We start from the raw sequence: 22,386 nt of genomic DNA on the forward strand, positions 1-22,386 counted from the left end.
CTCAATTTCGCAGAACTGTTAATCGTAAATCAACCATTTCATCATCGATTCTAATTGTTTATTTCTTTTTATACATTTTCATGTACACTCTCTACTACTGGTGATGGTGATGGATTCAAACCAATATGCAACGCAACTTGGCTTCTCTTGGAACGACACGACGCCCCACGACTCGTGTACCTACTCGGGCTTTGTCTAACCATATGTTTCTCGCGCCCAACTAACCCACTCACCCTATCTAATGCTTTTTGCACCATGTCTAATCACAAACTACCAACTGTTGCAACTATACTTGTGCTGCTGCTGCTGCTGCTGCTGCTGCTGCCGCTGTAAATAATCGCATCGGTCACTTCATGCCCCAATTGGTCGGTCCCTAACACCATGGCGTCGTCGTCGGCGACGGCTATTATGATGACATCAAACGCGCTGTTAATCCAATCCTCTTCTGGGTGATGGGTGTGCTTTTGTTTGGCTTCCAACACCAACTATACCTAATGACTCGGTGGCCGCCTGGTTATCATCATCTCCGTGCACTGGATTCTGCTAATTATTGCTCGCTCTGGACCGGCTGCAAATGGTGTTCGATTATCTGAACGACACGATGAACGTCAATGTACTCTCTTAACAGGAGGTTGGTATTGGATTGGTTTTTGTAACTAGTAGATGTAGTTTATGTTTTTGTCTGTTTACACGCTGATTTACACGCTTCTAGTTTGATTTAGTTGAAGATTACAATTCAGCAGCAATTTACAGGCAATTGATGGGGTGACACAATGTGTCCTTTTGCGAAATATTCTGTACTGCAGTCGATGGAGCCATACGTGATTTCTATTCAACAACTTTTTACAACACTTCCTACTTCCTTTTTGGAGTTTATGTCATCGTCGTCTCTAAAATGTTACGATAGTTGATGATTTTCGGTGAAAACACTGTACTTTCACCGAAAGTAATCAACAATCGTAATATATACTTCCTTTCACAACACTCCTACTTCCTCACTTTCCAACTGTTCGTTTCTCAAAATTTTCGTACGTTTTTTCTATGCGCTAGGAATATTGGAAGTTTAATCTTCTGGGACGCACGCACTGAATGTCATACCGGGGGAAAATTTAGGCGCGATCGGTTTTGTCAACGTTTTACGCCTCGAGTTTTAAGTTTGTATGATAATTTGCATGGAAAACAAAGAGTTTGCGAAGTTATTGAAAATGAATAGTATCTAGTGCTTTTGTGAATACATCTGCTAGCTGCCTACTCGATGGGATTGGTTCAATCTTCACCGTACCTTTGATCACATGGTCTCGCAAGAAATGGTGCTTGACTTCGATGTATTTCAGTCCCGTAAGGAAAAGTAGCGCTTCTGTATATTATAGATCAGTTGTCAAAATTACTTGCGGATAAAAAGCTATTTTACTTGAGCGCTATTTGCTTGGGAACGGGAAACTTAGCTTTACTGGATGTTGGTGGCAGTAGTTCTTCCTCTCTGGAGCCACCAAATTGTTGGTGCTAGTAGCTCCTCCTCTCTGGAGCCACCAATTGTTGGCGTCGGCACAATCTTCCAATTGGCAGCACGAATGGTGTGGTGTTCCTCTTGCGGTGAGACTAGACCAAATATTTACTGAATTCGGCAGCACTCTTGTCCACAGCTATCGCGATGATGAAACGACGATGATCAGGATGACGAAACTCACAGGATCGCTTCACGGTACCGCGGTATACCGTTGCGAAGGGATACGGTATTACATTCCGTGTGTGCCAATCAACAGACTAGACGGGACGCGTTGCTTTCGAACTCCGATTTACTCACTCAGGGTAGGAAGTTCAAGAAGGAGAATAGTATGAAGTTGATCACCAATATTAACTTCTTTTCCCGATCAGCCTAGATAGCTGTGTAGTGTCGGTAGCGGTTGGTTCAACTGGCTAAGAATAACACTACGGATCGCCTGTTCCAGTGGTAGGAGTTCACTAATCAGGTGACCCTTAATTCAAGGTGTTATGCGGCTTTATGCTTACCGTGCCTAGGAATGAATGGTCACTGGGGTCTTATACAAACCCAATCGCAAACGGAGCCTGTGGAGTACCAGGGTACCCTCATCCACAGTATTTTGCCCTTACTGCGCTAACCGGAGCAATAGCGCGGTGGACCTTGAGTTTCTCCGAGACATCAGCTGCCCTTTTTCAATCTCATACTTGAGGCTGAATAAGGGCGGGATTATGAAGATGTTATTAATTAGTTTAAATTTACACCTATGTCGATTCGCATTATGCGATTTACACAGTGCATTCTGTGCATCCTCCCCTTTGGTGCATTCAAATCGATACCGATCTGGCATTATTGTTGCTGTTCTTTTTTGTGCTGTGAGTTTAATCTTGCCTAGTTTGGGTAGTGGCTACGGTTAGGATAGCTCAAATCAATCTTCAGCGCAAAAGAACAGCAACGATCAATCTTTGCAGACTTATGCAAAATGGTACAGTCCAAGTTGCGTTAGTCCAAGAACCTTACTTTTGTAAGGGAAATTTCTATCTAGGAAACCTTGTGAATCCGGTGTTTGCTACTTTCAGTAAAAATGAAATGGCAAACTCGCGTATCATGCCTCGAGCATGTGTGCTTTTCAGCAACGCAATCGTTGCTACAGTCATCTCTGAACTAACCACCAGAGATGTATGTGCAATCACAATCGATGTATCTGTTGGAAACCTCATCAGGAAATGCGTTTATTGTTCGATTTATTTACCGCATGGTGAACCATCCCCTACGGATGCTTTCAAGCAAGTCATCGCATACTGCACTTCAAAAGGCCTTCCGCAAATTGTTGGCAGTGATGCTAATGTTCACCATACATATTATCTGGGGCAGCTCAGACATCAATTTGAGAGGCTCCTGTTTGATGGAATATTTAAGTAGTACAGATCTTGGATTACTTAACATAGGCAACCGCCCAACATTCATGGTATCTGCTAGGGAGCGAAGTGTTAGACATAACGCTTTGCTCTAGTAGAATTAGTCATGAGCTGACCAATTGGCATGTGTCAGATGAAGATTCTTTATCTGTCCATCGCTACATCTTTTTTGAACATGTGAATGTTACTTCGCAAACTTTTCGTTTCAGGAACCCCCGGTCAACCAACTGGGATTTATTTACCGATTTGGTTGCAGTCAAATTTCATGAATACTCACCATCCATGGACACTCTAACCCTTTCTTTCCCACAAGGTTTTTTGACATTTAAAAATAGATAAAATGGTTTCTGAACAAATCACCAGAACAAAAGATGTATAGTTTTACTCCAAAATATCGTTAGAAATGAAAAAAATGATTTTTGAGGTGGATCACCTGTGATCCATTGGGAAGATGGATGCACTGAAGGCACATATATAAATTTTGTTTTTTTTGTATATTGTTTTTTTAAACTATATATTTATAAATCGTATATTACACCTTGAATTTATCTCGAGATTCTTATAAAGCCCTTCGGTAAAAATTAATTAAATTTGTGGGACTTCTTGCAGTTATCATAAGTAGTTAGGTATTTGGACATGGTCCTCTTCGAATCTATGGCTTCTCTCCTCGTACCATATAAACCTTCCTGGATTCATCTGCGACTTATTGCCGGCGCTAAATAGATTACATTATATGGAATAATGACATTTTTACATGAAACACTATTAATAATGGAAAATGTCTTGAATGTAAACAAACATGGTAACAAGGAACAGGTTAGATCAGGAAGGATAAAAATGTCGTTTTGTTCCCAATAGATCACTGATGATCCACATGTTTATTCATAAAATTAGTGTTTTCTCGTCAACTTGTTTGTGAAACGGTATTTTATTGTGCTAAGGCATGCTAGAATTTTTTTTCCAATGAAAATAATGTTCATGTTTCGGAATATTGGATATTCAAATTTTGTTTGAATTAAAATAGAAAAAATACCGACTTCCGCTAAATGATTTAGCTCTAGAACAAAAACGAGCAGAGAAATTTTGACCAAACTTGGCATAATAGTTCATTAAACGTATACAAACATCTGACGAAAAAATGGAAATGATCTAACTTATCCTGTATTTGTATGAACAGTGGAAAGTAGTGGATCACCTGTGCTACCATGGGAAAGAAAGGGCTAACTGATTTAGATGATGCCGTTGATACTAAAACGGATACTAAAACGTTGAACATCATGGAAGCTTTTGAAGAAGCTTGCCCTCGGTGGCCTGTGAAGACCAAAAGAGGAACCCCTTGGTGGAACTCTGATCTGGTGATGCTCAGGAAACAATGTAGAAAGAGTTGGAACAGACGTCGTTCGTCTAGATTGGAGGCTTTCAGGTCGGCTCGCAAGGCCTACCGAAAGCTCCTCGGTCTGCTGAACGTTCCGGCTGGAAAAACCTTTGTACAAATGTTTCGAGTTTGAGTGAAGCCAGCCGGTTGAACAAAATCCTTGCAAAATCTAAGGATTTCCGAGTAAACGAACTTCGATTGCCAAATGGTGAATTCACTTCCTCCGATGAGGAAGTTCTGGAATGCTTATTCAGTACAAACTTTTCCGGATGTGTGGATATTACATCTTCGGATGGACCTGATGTCTTTTCTTGTAGTCATGACTCTCTGGCTTTGGATCGGAGTATCATAACTTTAGAATCGATTGAATGGGCACTAAATAGCTTTGCTCCTTTCAAATCTCCTGGGGCATATGGAATTTATCCTATTTTGCTTCAAAAGGGATTTGATTATTTCAAACATGTTTTGATAAAACTACTTGTTTGCAGTTTTGCTACAGGGTATATTCCCAAATACTGGCGGGATATTACTGTAAAGTTTATTCCGAAAGTGCGTCGTTCGTCGTATGAAGAAGCAAAGAGTTTCAGACCTATCAGTTTGACCTCTTTTCTTCTGAAATGCTTAGATCGCATTGTGGATCATCACATCCGTAATGTTCATCTGGCCAATTCATGTGAACCAACATGCTTCACAATCTGGAATGTCCACTGTGACTCTTTTACACAAAGTTGTTTACGATATCGAGAAGGCATTCGCTCAAAAGCAATCCTGCTTGGGTGTTTTCTTAGATATCGAGGGTGCCTTTCGATGCCATATTGGAAACCGCTCGGAGTCATGGTATATCTCCAATGATTTCAAATTGGATTCGCAAAATGCTCAAAAACTGGTGTCTCTCCTCGACTTTGCGTCAAACAGCGATTAAAAAATTTAGTGTTTGTGGATGCCCTCAAAAGGGAGTCTTGTCACCACTTTTGTGGAATCTCGTAGCAAATACGCTATTGAGACAACTCAATAATAGCGGTTTTCCTGCTTATGGTTTTGCCGACGACTACCTAACATTGTTAGTCGGTATGTGCATCAGCACCCTTTTCGACCTGATGCAAGCGCTCTTCAGGTGGTTGAGGATTGGTATCGCCTATATGGCCTTTCGGAAAACCCGAGTAAAACATCCATTGTTCTTTTAACGGAATGACGAAAGCGTAATGGTGTCGACCTTTGCGTTTCTTTGATTTTGAAATCAATGTGATTGATCAAATGAAGTACGTTGGAGTCATTCTTGATTCCATGCTTTCTTGGACACCCCATATTCAGTTCAGGATCAAGAAAGCTTGTATGGCCTTCGGACAATGCCGGCGAACCTTTGGTAAAACTTGGGGCCTAAAACCTAAGTATATCAAGTGGATTTACGGCAGCGCTCAATGTTCTCTTAGACGTTGCCCCACAACACATTCATCTTAAACAAGACGCACTTTCTTGCACTTACCGCTTATGGGTACTCGGTTTACTAGAGGAAACTCCTGTGAACCGCAGAACAACACACACCTCGTTGTTTCCCTTTTTCGGTGAATTGGGACAACGGTTGTCCTTGCTCCAAGTGTTCTTACAATTGCTTGTAATTTTCCATAAAGGACATTTTCCACAAATTCCCTTCCCGGAAGAGTGGACATCTGGTTACCTGGTAGTAGAATAGAATACATGCAGGCGCTGTACACAAAGTGTAAGGACAGCAGTCAATTGTAATCGTGTAGTGTTCTATAGAGCTAGGACAATAGTCTGGAAATTATGTTTAACAATTACAAATGTATAGGGTGTCGGTTTAGGAAAATGGCAACTTTTTGTTGTAAAATGAACAAAGCAATGTTCGAATAATTTAAATGTAAGTGTGCGTTTCGCTGAACAACAGTCCAAATGTAATCAAAATTCTTCTCATTATTACCCACACTATAAACTGTGCTCCACCGACCTTGAAGCGCTTTTCTCTTGGTCTGGCTAAATTACACTTTGTTGGTTTCCTTTAGCCTTGCCTCATGCCATCTCAATTATGCGGCAAAATAGCATAAATTAGTTAACTGAGTTAGTCCAAGAAGGGCCATCAGCAGTGCGTGGACAAGTCTCTCGCAAGGCGTTCGCGAAGGCCATTAGGAAATCCCCGAAAAGCGTGCTTGGCTCGCGAGCTGTTGACGTAGGGAAATTACCAACCGACTAATTATGCGGCGCTTGTTTGTTTCTTTGAGTCTACCCCTCCTCATCGAAAGGGATGGATTCAGTGAAGAAACGATTCTTCGATTTTGTAATGATGAGGCGTTCTAGAATTGCCAGTAAATCTAGATAAAGTTACTCTGTGGAATTCCCAATAGCTGCCAGATGATTTACTTTACAAGTCACGTCCCGGCTGAAGCCGTGGATATTAGCGAGAATCACACCTTTATTGAAACAGTTGTGCTCATAGTTACGTTGCTGGTCCATGTTGTCACTTTATTTGATTAAAGTTTAATGTCTGTTTAAAAGCTCACAATTGCAAGTGTTTGCTCGCCTTGCGCAAGCTATAATAGACTAGAGTGCAGCAGCTGTAGTGATGATCGAACTTGACATCATCCATCATCACCAGTCGTCCGCGCGGTGGGGCACACCTTCTTTCGTGTCTCGTCTGAACGATGAACGGTCATTTAGTCAAACGAAGTGTTTTCTGTCTGGTATGTGATTTACCACCCTTCTGGCGGAATTTCACAGTTCCGACTGCCTACGCAGATTGCGTGCGGTTAGTCAGTCTGACGCAGACAGCCGGCAACACAGAGCATCATCATCATCATCATCGTCGGAATGGATGCGTACGACAGAGCCATTAAGCTTATGATAATTCCCGAAATCTACGGTCCGGTCGGTCCCCCCGGGGGGATTTGTTTGGGTGGCTGTGTGGGCTGTGCGTTTGGCTCGATATCATCATAGTCACATCCCATTCGGTATACTTCCTGGAATGTGTCCGTCATTGTTGCCTTGGCATGGGGGAGGCAGTGCGTGTGCAAAGCTGGATGGCTTATGTCAGTGACCGGACCAGTCAGCAGCGGTGACGGCGATAAGTGATGATTGATAAACATCGATGAGTACCATATTAGGGGAGAAGGATGGGTCTTTTAAGTTGGCCACACCGCGATAATCTACTGGAAATCGATGATAAGGTGTTGGTTTAGAATATACTTTAATCAGTTAGATCCAATTGTATTTAACTAATCCGCTAAATGTTGAACGACTCTTATTAGAATTCGTTGAACGTATCCTTATACCAGACCTAATTGTTGAAATTTTGAATTATCAGTCTGCGCTCCATACAACTTTAAAAATTTCTGTATGAACGAAAGTATACGAAGGGAGAGAGGGGTCTGAGACGACCAACTTTTGATCTTCGTAGTTTATGAGGGGCCGGATCACAACGTCCGAGGTCATGCTGTCCCGGTCGTTAAGTCGCGTTTTTTTTTTGCGAAATAACGTCCAAAAGTTTGGATGCGTCATGTCTGCATGTTTGGACGTTATGCCCCGGAAAAATGCGCCTTGAAGTCCTGGGACATTATGGTCTCGGACGTTATGATACTGCCCCTCGTTGGGATTGTTACCGGAATATATGCCGAGATGGTTTTTTTTTATTGTTCAACCACTTAATCTAATGTACAGCTCTTTTGTCCTCTATGGCACTGCCTTAGCGATTCTAATCGGTGGTTGCACTTGCACTTTGTACAGCGCCTAGATGTATTCTATTCTAATTCTACTATATCGAACTGTTTGCCTTGCTGCTGTCACTTTTCCACCCTTTCCATGGTAGAACGATGAGCAGGAGGATGTTGATGTGTGGCTCTTGATCCTTTTCCAGTCCGATTGGGACTCCATTATTAGTTGCCGTTAGCCGATATCCAAGATTCCGGGTTCGTTAGAGCATATGCTCGGGGAGAAGAGCAACTGACGAAAAATTGCAAGTGCCGGGGCTGGGATCGAACCCATGCCCATCCACTTATGAAGTGAACGTGTAGCCACTACGTTTAGGGCTTCTTGGATTTCTCGGGGGTTCTTCTTAGGATCAATCCAGGATGGCCTCGTGTTATTCCTACAGGAAAATATCTTAGTATTGCTTGAAGAATTTCTCTTGTTTTTTTCGGCAATTCTGGCAAAGAATTTAAAATTTTTTGCTGGGAATTCTCCTGGAGTTCATGATAGAATTTATCAAGCCATTTTTGCTGGGACTCCTCCAAGAATTGCTCCAGATATTCTCCCAGAACTTTTGAAAAGAATTATTCCATGGATTTCTCCAGAAATTTCATCTAGAATCCTAATAGGGATTTCCTCAGAGATTTCAATGATTCTCATAGATTTTTTTTTTTCAGATATTCCACTAGGAATGCCGCAAGGGATTTTCGCAGATTGCAATAGGGATTCCTTCAAAAAATGTATTAGGTGATTTATCCCTCTAGAAGTTTTTTCAGAAACAAATTCCGGGATTCCTTCTGAAATTCCTGTAGGGTTTCATCCTGTATTTCCTCGGGTAATATCTCCAGGAATTTTGCAGGATTGCTCCAGAAATTTTCCATGACTACTTCAGAAATTTCAGCTAGCATAGCACCAAGGATTTTTCCAGCGATTCCTTTTGGGAGGGTTCTCTAGGGATACTTCCACAGAGATAAGATTTTTCCAGGGATATGAATTTCTTCATTAGAGATTGTGTTCACTGTTGTGATAAACGTACCGCCCCAGTATTAGGTGTGTGTCATGAACACGCGGCAGGGAATATTTTGGGCTTGAAACACGTTTCAAATTAAAGCGGAAAGACAACGAATGAAGAGCCAGCTGCGCTAACCGTTTTCGCTTCCGCTCTATCCCTACTATAACTGAATATTCCTGAGACCCCAGGTAACAATTTGATGTTGTACAAACGTTCTTCCAGATATTTTAAAGCAGCCTTTATTTGAACGAATGCTGAGCACAAGAGGTATAATCATTTATTCGGCTCCTAAACATTTAATTTTGGTGATTTTATTCAACCTTTAGCTGATTTGAGGTTAATTGAAAGGTTGATTTAAAGCTTCATATGCGCTTAATTAATATTCAATCAAATTTATTTATTGGGTAAAAATAAAAAAAAGAACTTTCGTAACATTATATTTACTATCTGCGACTTTTTATTTCCTGAAGAAATATTTAGGAATGTATAAATTAATTTATGGGAAAACTGGAAATTTAACTCAGATTCATAGTTACTCACCTTAGTAGCTACACCACACATAATTGTATACATATCCTCGAACACGAAAGCATTACTTGTTGTGTCTCAACAATCAAGAGCATGAGTTGTACACACTCAATCCTGAACAGGCAGCACTTTTTTGACGAAAATAGAACAGCAGAACTATTTCGGTGGCTTCGGTAATCGATCGACGACCTGTCAAAACCGGGAGCAAAAGGTAAACAATGCAATACAGCTGTATTCAGCTGTTCTATTTTCGTCAAAAAATTACCGTACACGGTATTCTGCTTCGGAATGTTGGCATTGCAGTCTTTTGGGGGAATCGAAAACACTAGTTTATGATTTTTTCCGACGTTTCGGTCCGTATGGGACCTTTTTCGAGAGTTCTAAAATATAATTATTCAACTATCAATACAAAATTTTAAACATTTAATTAGTTTTACAATTTACCAATCGGTCAAGGTTTCCTAGTCAAGATGGCTTTGCTAAACTCAAAGCCAGTCGCATCCCAGTCGCATCCCAACCAAGTAAACACGGTATTCCAAATTAAGTGTGTACTAAGTCTGGATTGAGGCTGAAGATGCGATGTGGACTCTACAAAAAACTTGTTTAGGTCAGCTGTCAAACATTATTTGACTAAAGGTTGAACAAGAGATGATTAATTTTACATGTTGGTTTATGTTTTAAAGCTGGTTACACAGATGAATAATATTCTATTCATCTTTATTTTCAGCCACCAATGTATCGCTGACTTAAGAGGTTGAACAAGCCATACTTCAGACCAATGTTTAGCTGTCATTGTAGTCAGCCTCTGACACCATTGACCAGCCAATGTTCAGCTACTACTCTCACTGTTCAGCATTCATTGTTACTTGAGACCCCTTGGAACGTTCCTGAAATGCCCTGAAATCCTTTGGAACACTTCTGGAATGGCCTGAAACACATTGAGCGAGCCCCTGGCACGCTTATGCATCCCTCAGGAACCCATTCCCATTCAGCTCCTGGAACTACTTAGAACGCCTCTGAAATTCCACGATGCCTCTGGAACACTCCTGAAGCGCCTCTGAAACCTTCTAAAATTTCCTGTAACGCCCTTTAAACCCCCTGAAGCCACCTAACTCCCTGAAATGAGCATGAAACCTTCTGTGGCCCCCTGAACCTAACTAAATCTAACCTTAAATTCACCAATTGCACTGAGTGTAATTGAATCCAAATTTGGAAACATTACCTAAATAGAATTAACTCAAACGATTTTTTTTTGCAGTTTTAAGACTTCTATGAAATGCCATTACTGATAAAGTGTATATTCGCATTCATAGTGCGGGATTAACGTGTAAAAGCTATTCCTGTGCTGATTTAAGCATACGCTTTAAGGGTAATTCCAGCAGGAATTATTTCAGAAATGCCTGAAAAATCTTTTTTAAATCAGTGTGGAATATTCCCAGAGATTTCCCAATTAATTTCGTCTGCAAAATTCTAGGATTTCCGTCAGGGTTTCCAACTGGAATTCCTCCGGGGATTTTACATGATATTCCTACTGGGATTTCATATAGTACTCTTGTGTGGACTTCATTTGGAATGCTTCTGGGGATTCAATCTGTAATTCTTCCCAGGGTTTCATCTGGAATTGTTTCAGATATTGCAATATAATTTTTAGGAATTTCACCTGGGATTTTTTTGGGGACATCATTTGGAGTTCCTACAGGGATTCCATCTGAAATGCTTCAGGGATTCCTTCTGGATTTTCTTCAGCGATTCCATCTGGAATTCCTCTGGCGATTTAACCTAGAGTTCTTTAGTGGATTCCACCTGCATTTCCTCCGGGGATTCCACCTGGAGTACGTGGGCAATTCCATCTGGAATTCATTCGGGGTTTCCTCCAGGAATTTCTTCAGGGATTTCATCTAAAATTCCTCCGGGGTTTATTTCCCAAAAAAATCCAATGATTTCTCAGGAAATTCTCACAAAACACCTCCAGAATTTCTTCCGAGAATTTCCTTACTATTATATGTCTATAAAATCATTCAGAAACATTTCAACTGTGTTTCCAGAAATTTAACTTAGAATTCCTCATTTCATCTGTAGTTCCTTTGGGGAATTCATTGGGAATTCCTCCAGGGATTCCATCAGATATTCTTCAGGAATTCCACCTGAAATCGCTTTAGAGATTTCATCCGGAATTCCATCAGGGATTCCACCTGGAATTCCTTCGTGAATTCCATCTGAAATTCCTCCGGACATTACATCTCGAATTCCTTCGGGAAATCCATCTGGAATTCCTCCGGGTATTCGACCTGGAGTGTTTCCGAAGATTCCACCGCAGATTCTATCTGGAATTCCTCTGGAGATTCCATCTGAAATACCTTCGGAGATTTTACCTGCAATTCCTCTGGATATTCAACCTGAAATTCCTTCGAGGGTTTCACTGGAAATCTTCCGGGGAATCCACCTGGAATTCCTCCGGAGATTCCACCTAGAAATCTTCTGAGGATTCCACCTGGAACTCCTTCGGAGTTTCCTCCAAGGACTCCTCTAGAGAATACATCTGGAATTCCTTCAGGGATTTTTCCTGGAATTTCTCCTGGGATTCCATATGGTAGTCCTGCGTGATGGAGTTTTTCTGCAGAATCTTACTGTAATTTCTTTCTGGATTTCACCTGGAATGCTTCCGGGGATTGCAACTGGAATTCTTCCAGGGATGCCATCTGTAGTTCCTCCGGGAACTCCGGGAAGATTTCACATGGAATACCTTCAGGCATTCCACCTAGATTTTCTCCAGATATTCCACCTGCTTTTCTTTGAGTAATTCCACCAGGAATTGCTCAAGGTACTATTTTGGAAACATTTTCAGGTATTCTTCTAGAGGTGAAACTGGAGAAACCCTCTTGAATTCCAGGGACTCTACCTGGAATTCATCAAAAAATGACTAATGGTTTGAGATGCTCGGAGTTTTCGGCTATTCAAACAGTAGTTTGGCAACTGTCCGACGTTTCGGCAGTATTTGGCAGCCTGGAATCCCCTCAGGGAATTTTCAGGGCTTCCAAAAAAAATCTTCAGGGAATCGTCCTGAAATTCCTTCGGGGATTCCATCCGGCATTTCTCCAGGAATTTCAGCTGCAACTACTTCACGGATTTCATTTGAAACTTCGTCAGAGATTTAATATCTTCAGATTTTATCCGAAGCTCCTGTGCGTATTACAACTAGGAATTTCTTCAAAGACGCCTCCTTTAACTTCAACACTATTTTCAAATAAATTCCTAAAGGAATTTCTTCGTATTAACATAGAATTATTTTATAACGTTTTAGAACAGATTCTTTCAGGACCTCCACTAAGGATTCAATCTTGAATTCTTCAGGGGATGTCATCTCAAATTCTTCCAGGGAATTCACCTAGGGTTCCTTCTAGGGATTCCTTCTGGAACTCCTCCACGGATTTCATCTGGAAGTGTTCTAGTAATTCCTTCTGAAGTTTCTCCAGAAATTCATCTTTCCTGAAGTTCTTCCCGGGATTACGTTGATTTGTTACAATGTGTTTGTGTTTGAGCTTGTTCGTTTATTATTTCTCATGTTAAATAAGATTGTCATGTTTCGATTTTTTTTTCAGTATTGTTAATAGTGATAGTTTTTGTGCTTTGTCTCGTTTTTGTTAGATTCGGTTTCACGTAAAAAATACCTCAGTAACGCATCTCCCGTTTTTCCCCCTTCTCTTTTTTCAGCATGGGAATGTTCCGCACCCTGGCCATCATCTACAAGGAAAATGGCATCATGAAGGGCCTGTACCGGGGCATGTCGATCAACTACCTGCGTGCAATTCCGATGGTGGCCGTCTCCTTCAGCACGTACGAACTGATGAAGCAGACGCTCAACCTGGACACGGGCATGAAAGTCTGAACGACGGCTGCTGCTGCTGCTACTCGAATTTGCGCGACCGATCGAGTGAGAGAAAGTGCCGGGAAGTGCGTGCGTGCGTGAGTGATCGCGAGATGCTGAGGATGGGGGAGAACGAGTGCTGTTTTAACCTACTACTACTGCGGGACCTACTTGGGTAAAAGGGGGAATAATGGAAGGGCAAGGAAGTTCTTCGGGAACTGGGGCTAGGGAAGCGCGAGTGCAATCACAATGCAAGAAGAGAAAGTGCATTTTTATGTGAGCAGGATTGTCATCACTTTCTGTCTGTGAATAGGTGGACTTTGTGTTTCCCTGTGTTTGTCCTGTTTTGTCCTTTTGTTCTTCGCTATTACCTGCCAGTGTATTTATTCTTAATTCCGTTCGTTCTCTTTCGTAATCCCTTGTGTAATGTAGATGTTTAGAATAATTTTCAGGAATTTGGAAGTTTCAGTTCCGATAGTTTTTTTTTAAGAAAGCAAAAGAACAAGGGTGGTGTAGGATCAATTTGGATAGTAAAAGTGTAAAAGTACTTAAAAATATGAGTTTAGTCAGTTAAATTAGAGACAATAATTGGCATCGAAAAATAATTCTTCAGGCTTTATCATTGGGGATAAAGTTTACTCATGGAAGAACGTCACCGGGACCACTTGGTATCATGCATCACCGAAAATCCGTGACATTTCTGTTTACTCAGTATAGGGTTTCATTACTGATTTGAAAGCAAAGCAATTTTTTTTTAATTTTACGAAACTGCATATATTAGGAAGATTGTATTTTTTGTTTTATCATAGTCAATTACGGATTTCTCTTTTTTACTGCTCAAAACAACAGACAAATACAGCGCCAACAAAGACACACAGATTTGTAAATAGTCGTTTGTAGATGGGTGGAAATCCCGGTAAATAAAGAAGGCTACTGATTATTTTGTTACGTGCGAATAGCAAAACTTAATTTTATCCGATAACTCCCAGTTTTATGTTATTAACACCTCTAACCATATGGTAAATTGAGTAAATGCGTATAACGACTGCAGTTGTTAAACAATCATTATAGAAAACGAAGATTCTCACATAAGTAAATAAAACTTCGCGTGTTCAAGTTGTCAGTTTTGATTTATTTTTCAGACTTAAGTACAGCGTTTTTGCAGAACAAAAGATTATCAACACTCATTTAGGTATTTGTTTTCGCTAGTAGGTTGTATATATAGTATGGTTTCATTTCTTCACTTAAATATTTGTTTGGATATACAGGTATATAACACATTTTATTACAAATAGGTGTGATCGAACCACTCACACATTCATATGTTTTCACAACAATTACGCATAGTTTATTTGTTACTTTTGCTTACGTTCTAAGTGACTAGCATCTGATAAACTGAGCTTATATGCTTCGATGAGCGATGGAACGTCAAAGGCTAGTTAGTCCTCTTGCAGGTTAGATCTGAGTCGTTACCTTTAAACAGGACTCAGAGATACGATTTGATCGTGTAGAAGGCTAGACAATCAGGTGGATGGATGACATGAGATCTTTTGCAGCGCCTAGTGGCTTCCTATTCAAACACGCATATCAAAAATACGAGGGCGGGTGCAAGTTTTGCTTCTTTGGTTTTACAGTTTTTTTTTTTATTGAAACGGACATTTAACAACAGTTAATGTAATACGAACGCAATCACGCATCAGCAGGGTAACCGTGCGCCTACAATTGCCGTTTAATCTTTGTTGGTTATTTGTATAAAATTTCTAACATGCAACACTCATTTTGTTTTCAGTATGCGTTCCTATTTAGGCTTACTCGATAATTATGCAGTTACATATTAGAAACTCTTTCGAGTGTTTAGCTAGACTGTTGAAATCTTTCAGTTCTTTTAGGCGATCGACATTACCACACATTTTGGATAGGCGCGTATACTTTCTGGTATTAATTTCCATTCTGTTTCGAGGGTTTCTTTGGACCGTATTTTTTTGAGTAACAGTGTTTTTGCATGTTTTTCAATATTCATTGCTAAGCTAAAGAAACTTTATGTTCAGGCTAATCCGTCATTTCATGAATTCAGCATTTTTGGGTTATACATAACCTGGGAAAAAGTTCATCAGTGCTTATTATTCACTAGGTTGCAAAGTGATGGATGTCAGGATGATTTGGCAAGCAATTTACTCATAAGGTAAACGGGATGCGCAATTCGTGACTACTGAGACTGTAAACAGGAAGATCTACCTCAAGAAGTTTCTACAAAAGCATCTGTCTGCTTCCTTTGTTAAATCAATGCGAGGATTCAACGGGTTACCCCAGAAACATGCAATTGGAACGATGTTAGGAAGAGCGTAGATAGAATTTCAGGGTGATCTTGTTGGAAACTTATAATACGTTACATGGAGGTTGATGAAGAAACCACTAGCGGGTTGCGCGGAAATGTCTAGTACCCAGATTTGTAGAGGAATTTCAAGAGTTTTTTTTCCAAATTAGTTTCTAACGAAATCAGTCGAACAATTCCTGTGCAAGTCTTGGATTAGAATATTATCGAGTTTTTCGTAGGAAATCCTAACAAATCTCTTACAAAAGATATGTTGGAAACTCTCAAATGAATTCTCTCACTACTATACACGACTATATTCCGTCAACTTACAGTGATATGGCCAAAAGCGTGAAAATCTGGATAATACTCAAAGATTTTCCCACCGTTCAATTCACTACAGCTAAGCTAGACCTCCTTCAAGAAGAACTTCTGCTCAGACTAGTTCAACAGCGAAAAGAACCAATATTCAATTCGAATTCAACACTCCCATCTACAAGTTCGGTTTCATGGTTCTAATCTGCAAGGATCAAGATACTGCTGAGTGGTTAAAAAGAATATTCCCGTCCATGAAACTCTGGGGGAAGGTGTAGAACTGATGGACTGATGGACGAAGCGGCGATTCCATGTTCAGACACGATCCGTTATGAAAGACATCCTTGTCGAATGGATCTTTACAGGGTGCGTCAACGGAAAAGTTGAAGAAGTCCATATACACCCTCATGATTAATTAGGTAATCAACTAAGGAAGATTACAGATCAGCTGGCTGTTGCTACCGCCAAGCCTACTGGAAGGACAACCCAAGATGAATCTGAGAATCTCCCGGTTCTCACTCCAAACGCATAATAGAGGCTTGCCTGTCCGCCTCTAAACGAAAAGCTTACATTCGAGCCCCTGCTCTACTGGTACTAAATCAAAGTTATCTAAACAGCGCAAATGGGGTGCAAAAACTACAGATTGACCACAGAAACGAAACTGGTAGATCTGGTTGCTGCAGGGAAGAAAACGACCCAAACTGTAACTCAAAACGACATCCTGATGATCCGCAATTATCAAAGTCGAACAATCGTCGTCCCGATAATGGCAACTAACGTTCTGCGCCTGTTTGATTCTAAATCTGCACCACGCACGTACTGTATACGACAAGCGAGGTTTTTTTTAGTAATGTCCATGGTTATTGGCCCATTCAGAATACAAGGTATTCCACAACACTCGTGTTGGTATATGATGACAGCCAGCGTTCTTTATTATATAACAATTGTAAATATTTTCCAATTACAGAATTCATGAAAACAGACATCGTAGATAGCAGTCAGAATGGAAGTACCTTCCACTGAAGGGAATAGATCTTGGTTGTCGCGGCATACTTCCCAGGCGACATGGACGGCATCCCCCAGCAGAGATAGCTGCGCTCGTATGGTGCAACGCAAATGCACATCACACTGCCTGGGGAAGTAAATATAAACACCAGAGGTGAGTATCTGTTACAGTTTCTTTCTTTTAAGGACAAACGTCTTGACATCCCGCTTCAATAGTGCATCAAAACTTCAAACGCACAAATCTCAACACAAATCGCAAGCTTTACACAACAAAGCAATTTATTATTCTGTTCTTGCTCACCTGTAATAAGTTTAACATAAGAAGATCAGGTGCGATGGTTTAGTTTACGAAGAGATTTGTGCCCTGGAAATCCTGAGAAGGTAGCAAAGTCGGCCATTGTGGCGGCCATATTGGGATTCTAACAAGTCTGTCCTTAAGAACATTGGCATTTGTAATGTTGATGACAAGCCCAAGTTTGAAAACTCCATTCGTCAGGTAGGTAATTTTGTCTAACTAAATCACCTAGTTCGAGCAGAGATGTTCCAGTGTGGAATAAAACCCTCGAGAAACGTAGAAAAACTGCCCGTAGGAAATTAGGTTGTTTAGTGAATAAAATATTGCTATTTTCTATAACCTAATCGAAAGAGCCCATTTTTCTGAGTATAACTTGATTTTATTGCGTTTCTATTCCTTTGTTTTGAAGGTTAAATATACAAACAGTTTTAATTTCCATGGATAGAATGACAGTTTAATCCATAAAATGACAGCTCGCCCCGAACATTTTTTTCCATACAAACTTCAAATGCGTTTTAAAAATAGTTCCGGGCACAAAAAATGATAAAATTTTGGGCTTCGATTAATGTTTGAACGAAGATTCCAATTATGAAGTAAGCTGGATATCCCTAATGAACCCAATACACCCGAGCCAAACGAATCGCCGATTGGAGCTTATACAGAAAGGCTCTGGCGAATTACAACAAAGAAATAAGGTCAGCCAAACGGAAATCATGCATTCAAACGTGTGAAAGCATAGAGAAAGCACCCGTACATTCAGCGATAAAAACTTGCGAAATTCATATAAATACCTTATTAATTTTTGCTATAACTCAACTGTGTGGATGCTGTAAGAATACCTTCTTATAAAAACTCATTGTCATAAGATTTTCTTATGTCATACCGTAAGAAAATCTTATGAAAATGAGTTTTCATAAGATTTTCCTCTTGGCATCCATATAGTTCAATTATGGCAAAAATCTTATGAATTCCCTAAGGTTTTTTAGTTACGTGTAGTGGCAAGACTCCAAAAAAAAAAAATCTTTCAAAAGACCCCTCCAATGGTGTGGGTAGCCCCCGAAAGACGGGCGGTTCACTCACTACAGAACCACAGAGATACAGACGTAACACTTTCATTAAAAAACAATGTCACGAAAGCGTAACCGCCCAATGCTAAACGTACTGTAGCAGGCCGGGCCATCACTAGGTGGCGGTAGTGAGCGAACGTCAAACAGGAGTAAAAACAATGCCAGTGGTGCGATTGGTCAATTGACCAACTACCGAAAATTGAATCAATCGTTAAAAAGGTGATCCATGGGAAGCGGCCGGAGTGTGGCGTCTGTTTCTCTGTGATAGAACCTAGCGATACATTAACCCGTGAACACCCGGGACGATCTACTTTTGGCAGAAATGCAATATCTTCTTTGTTTTTCAACTTTTTACCCTGATTTTTTTTACAGACATCCAAATTACTCTGGAATTCTTATTCTTAAGATCTACAACATCTACCATCATTTGTGTTCACTCTGTTCAATCACGTTGATGTCCTAGTTTTTAGGCCACATTTGGCTTTCACGAATTTTAGTAATTTTTGCTCAACTCCTACAGCATTGGTGGCAAAGAAGCAAATAACCAAAAAACATTGGAGAATATGATGCCGTTTTGAAAAATCCAACTTATTACGTATATTAGGGTATTCCAGAACAAAATCTATCAAAAGATCAACTTTTTAAGGTTTTTCTGATTACAAATGTGATAATTACATATGTTTCCTTCAATTTTATTGGCACACGTTGTTCGGAGAAGTTGTAGCAAACAAGTATAGCTTTCAATTTCTGCCGAAAGAATTAAGTTTTGACATGTTTTAGTGTACACACTCAATCCTGAATTGCTTGTTCGGTACTTTTTTGACGAAAATAGAACAGCAGTACGATTTCGGTAGTTTCGGTAATCGATTTTACTGAGGCTCGGTACACCAACTGTCAAAACCAGGTGCAAAAGGTAAACAATCTATTATTGCTGTATTCAGCTGTTCTAATTTCGTCAAAAAATTACCGAACACGGTAATCGAAATTAAGTGTGTAGTTATGATTTTTTGAAGTTCAAAAATAGTCGAAAAACACAAAATTGATTTGATGCACCTCTTAATTTTAATGGATTTGGCTGAAATTTTGACCAGTTACTTCTTTTAGGATGCCAATCAAAATATGGGGGTGGACTTGAGAATCAGAGAACATTTTTGAAAAGCTGGACAGGCCTAATATACAATCCCGTTAAAAAGTTTGGGGTCACCTCCTCAAAAACATGTCATTTTTTAGGCCCATATCTCCGCCAATTTGCGTCAGATTTCAAAACCCTAGGTTTCATTCAAAAGATAATAAGTCAAAGAAACTTTGAACATGATTTAAAAGAAACTTTTTCAAAAAATTTTGTATGTAAACTTAACCTAAAGTTGCCAAATTTTCTGAAAAATGAATATAAACTTACGGCAGTGTCGCTGGAAGTTGGGTCGACCAAATTTTAAGATGAGAGTGGTAATATGACCCATTAGCTTTCAACTGCTTTTTACAGAACTTAGCTAAAAAATTTAGAAAAAAAAGTTATTAAGTAAATTAATCCTTGATGTCATCGACCAAAAGTTTGGGGTCACTTTCGTAAAACATGGAAAAGTGGTTTGGTGATATCTTCGTCATCTATAGTTGAATTTTAATTATTTTTTGCTCATTTCAAAGATAATAAACTAAATTTAAGTTTGATGTCTTCAACTTTTTGTATATAAAAATGTTATGTAAAGTTAGCACATTTTACCACGCTTCAAAAAATGAGGCAACTTTACGTTAAATTTTAGTATGTAAATTTCAACAAATATGTGTGGTTCAATGTCTATGCAGTAAGTATCATTAAATTTGTTTCAAATAAGCCAAGAAGAATTAAAATTGAATGAAAGATGACAAAGATATCAACAAATCACTTTTCCATATTTTACGATAGTGACCTCAAACTTTTGGCCGATACATCATTTTGAGGGGTGACCCCAAACTTTTGGTCGATGACATCAAGGATTAATTTGCTTAATAACTTTTTTTTCTAGATTTTTTAGCTAAGTTCTGTAAAAAGCAGTTGAAAGCTAATAGAAAATGGGTCATATTACCGCTCTCATCTTAAAATTTGGTCGACCCAACTTCCAGCGACACTGCCGTAAGTTTATATACATTTTTTAGAAAATTTGGCAACTTTGGGTTAAGTTTACATACAATTTTTTTTTGAAAAAGTTTCTTTTAAATAATGTTCAAAGTTTCTTTGACTTATTATCTTTTGAATGAAACCTAGGGTTTTGAAATCGGACGCAAATTGGCAGAGATATGGGCCTAAAAAATGACATGTTTTTGAGGGGGTGACCCCAAACTTTTGAACGGGAGTGTACAATACAATATAAAACAAAACTCTGATGATTTTCAAGAAACTGTAATGTGCAAACATCAATCAAGACAGCCTGCATAAATATCATTACTTTTCGTTTGTATTTTTCTCTTCTACATACAAGTCTTAGACAAAAGATGAGAGAAATATAAACGTTTCAAAGAGTTAAGGACAGGCTTGTTGGAACTCCAAAATGGCCGACGGTGGCACTTATTCACGATTTCGAGCGCACAAATCTCTTCGTAAACAAAACCAGCGCACCTGATCTTCTTATTTGAAGCTTATTACAAGTGAGCAAGAACAGAATAAAAAAATACACTGTTGTTTGAAGCTTGCATCTTGAGATTTATGTATCTGAAGTTCTGATGCACTGGTGAAGCGGGATTTCAAGACGTATGTCCTTAAATTCATTAATATTGATTCAGAATAACAATGAAAATGGCCTTGATTACTTTTAACTTTTTGACATATAAGTTACTGTAATAAACTTATACTTTTATATGAAAAATTGGGATTAAACTCGCATCAATTTCAGTTCCAATCAAGTTCTAATACCAGTTACTATTTCTCTGTTTCATCCATTGTATAGAATTTGGACACGCATTGACAGCTTTTGTTTTCTTTTCAGTTGCTCCCTCCCACGGAATGAGTATTATTTAGCCGCTCGTTGACGGAATCATTTAGGATGATGCAAATCCTGCTTACAGTATTACGGGTACGAATGACGTTTTCATTCATCTGCCGGGTACGTAATTCAACAACTTTTTACAGATGGGGTAATCCTGAAAGTATGGTATACGGTTGCCCCGCAAATCAAACATTTAACCTTCCAGAACGCGCGCCATCAAGCAACCGAAACTGCACCGCGCTCTCGCTGTATACAACGAGCGAGGTTTTTTGGTAGTGTTGTACTTTTTACAACAGCGCGCGTGCTGAAGGGTTAAATTTCCTAGTGTTTTCCACAATCGAAAAATCATTCTTGGCGTGAGCAGTTCCAAAACAAATCATGCAACTAACATCAGTGTAAGGCTATGCCTCGTTCCGTTACCCCATCCTTGGCACTAAGGACGATTCTGGGAATTCCTCCAAAGCTTACGAAATTGTTGCTCGCCATGCCACTTGATCGTGAAAGAATAGTTTTGCCATGTCCAAATATATTCATATCACTTTTGTTAGCATTAAGAAAATAAAATTCTTGAAAAGTGACTTTCTGAGAATTTTCAGAGTGGATTTTCTTTATCGTTTTTATTAGTTGAACTCTGAACCGAAGCAAATCCAAATAGGGTGACGATGGGTATTATCGGCAGATTTGTTATTTTTGTCATGATGTGTTTTTGTCGGCCATATTCCTGAAAGTTGGTCGTATAATTCAGCTTGGTTGGGAAAGATTTGAGGCAGACTCTGAGTTCAACAGCTCAAAAAAAAAATCCTATGGCGAAGAGAACGAAACGGCCGAAAAAACACAAATTCCCTCAATACATTAGTTTTAAGTCTAGTTTTTATCCCGTAAGGCGATGTAAGATTATTTGATAGACCTTTTAACATGATTTTCAAACAAGAATTCATACCTGTATGCCAAAAAGTTATATTCAATAAAGTGCTTCAGAAAAAGATCTTGATTTTTTAGGGTTGATTTCCCATATAGAGATTAAGGTCTCCAGCATAAAACCAGCAAACTCCAAGATGCTTA

General features: G+C 39.5%; 1 long non-coding RNA gene across 1 annotated transcript; it reads left to right on the forward strand.

The window, feature by feature from the left end:
* Window positions 1-408: 408 nt before the first annotated feature.
* On the forward strand, window positions 409-14,323 carry LOC134289610 (uncharacterized). The gene is made up of 2 exons (XR_009998580.1): window positions 409-631; window positions 13,218-14,323. It is a non-coding gene; the product is annotated as an uncharacterized LOC134289610 (long non-coding RNA).
* The last annotated feature ends 8,063 nt before the right edge of the window (window positions 14,324-22,386 follow it).

Source organism: Aedes albopictus, chromosome 3 (genome assembly GCF_035046485.1).
Source record: "Aedes albopictus strain Foshan chromosome 3, AalbF5, whole genome shotgun sequence".
In the NCBI taxonomy this organism is placed as follows: Eukaryota; Metazoa; Arthropoda; class Insecta; order Diptera; family Culicidae; genus Aedes; species Aedes albopictus.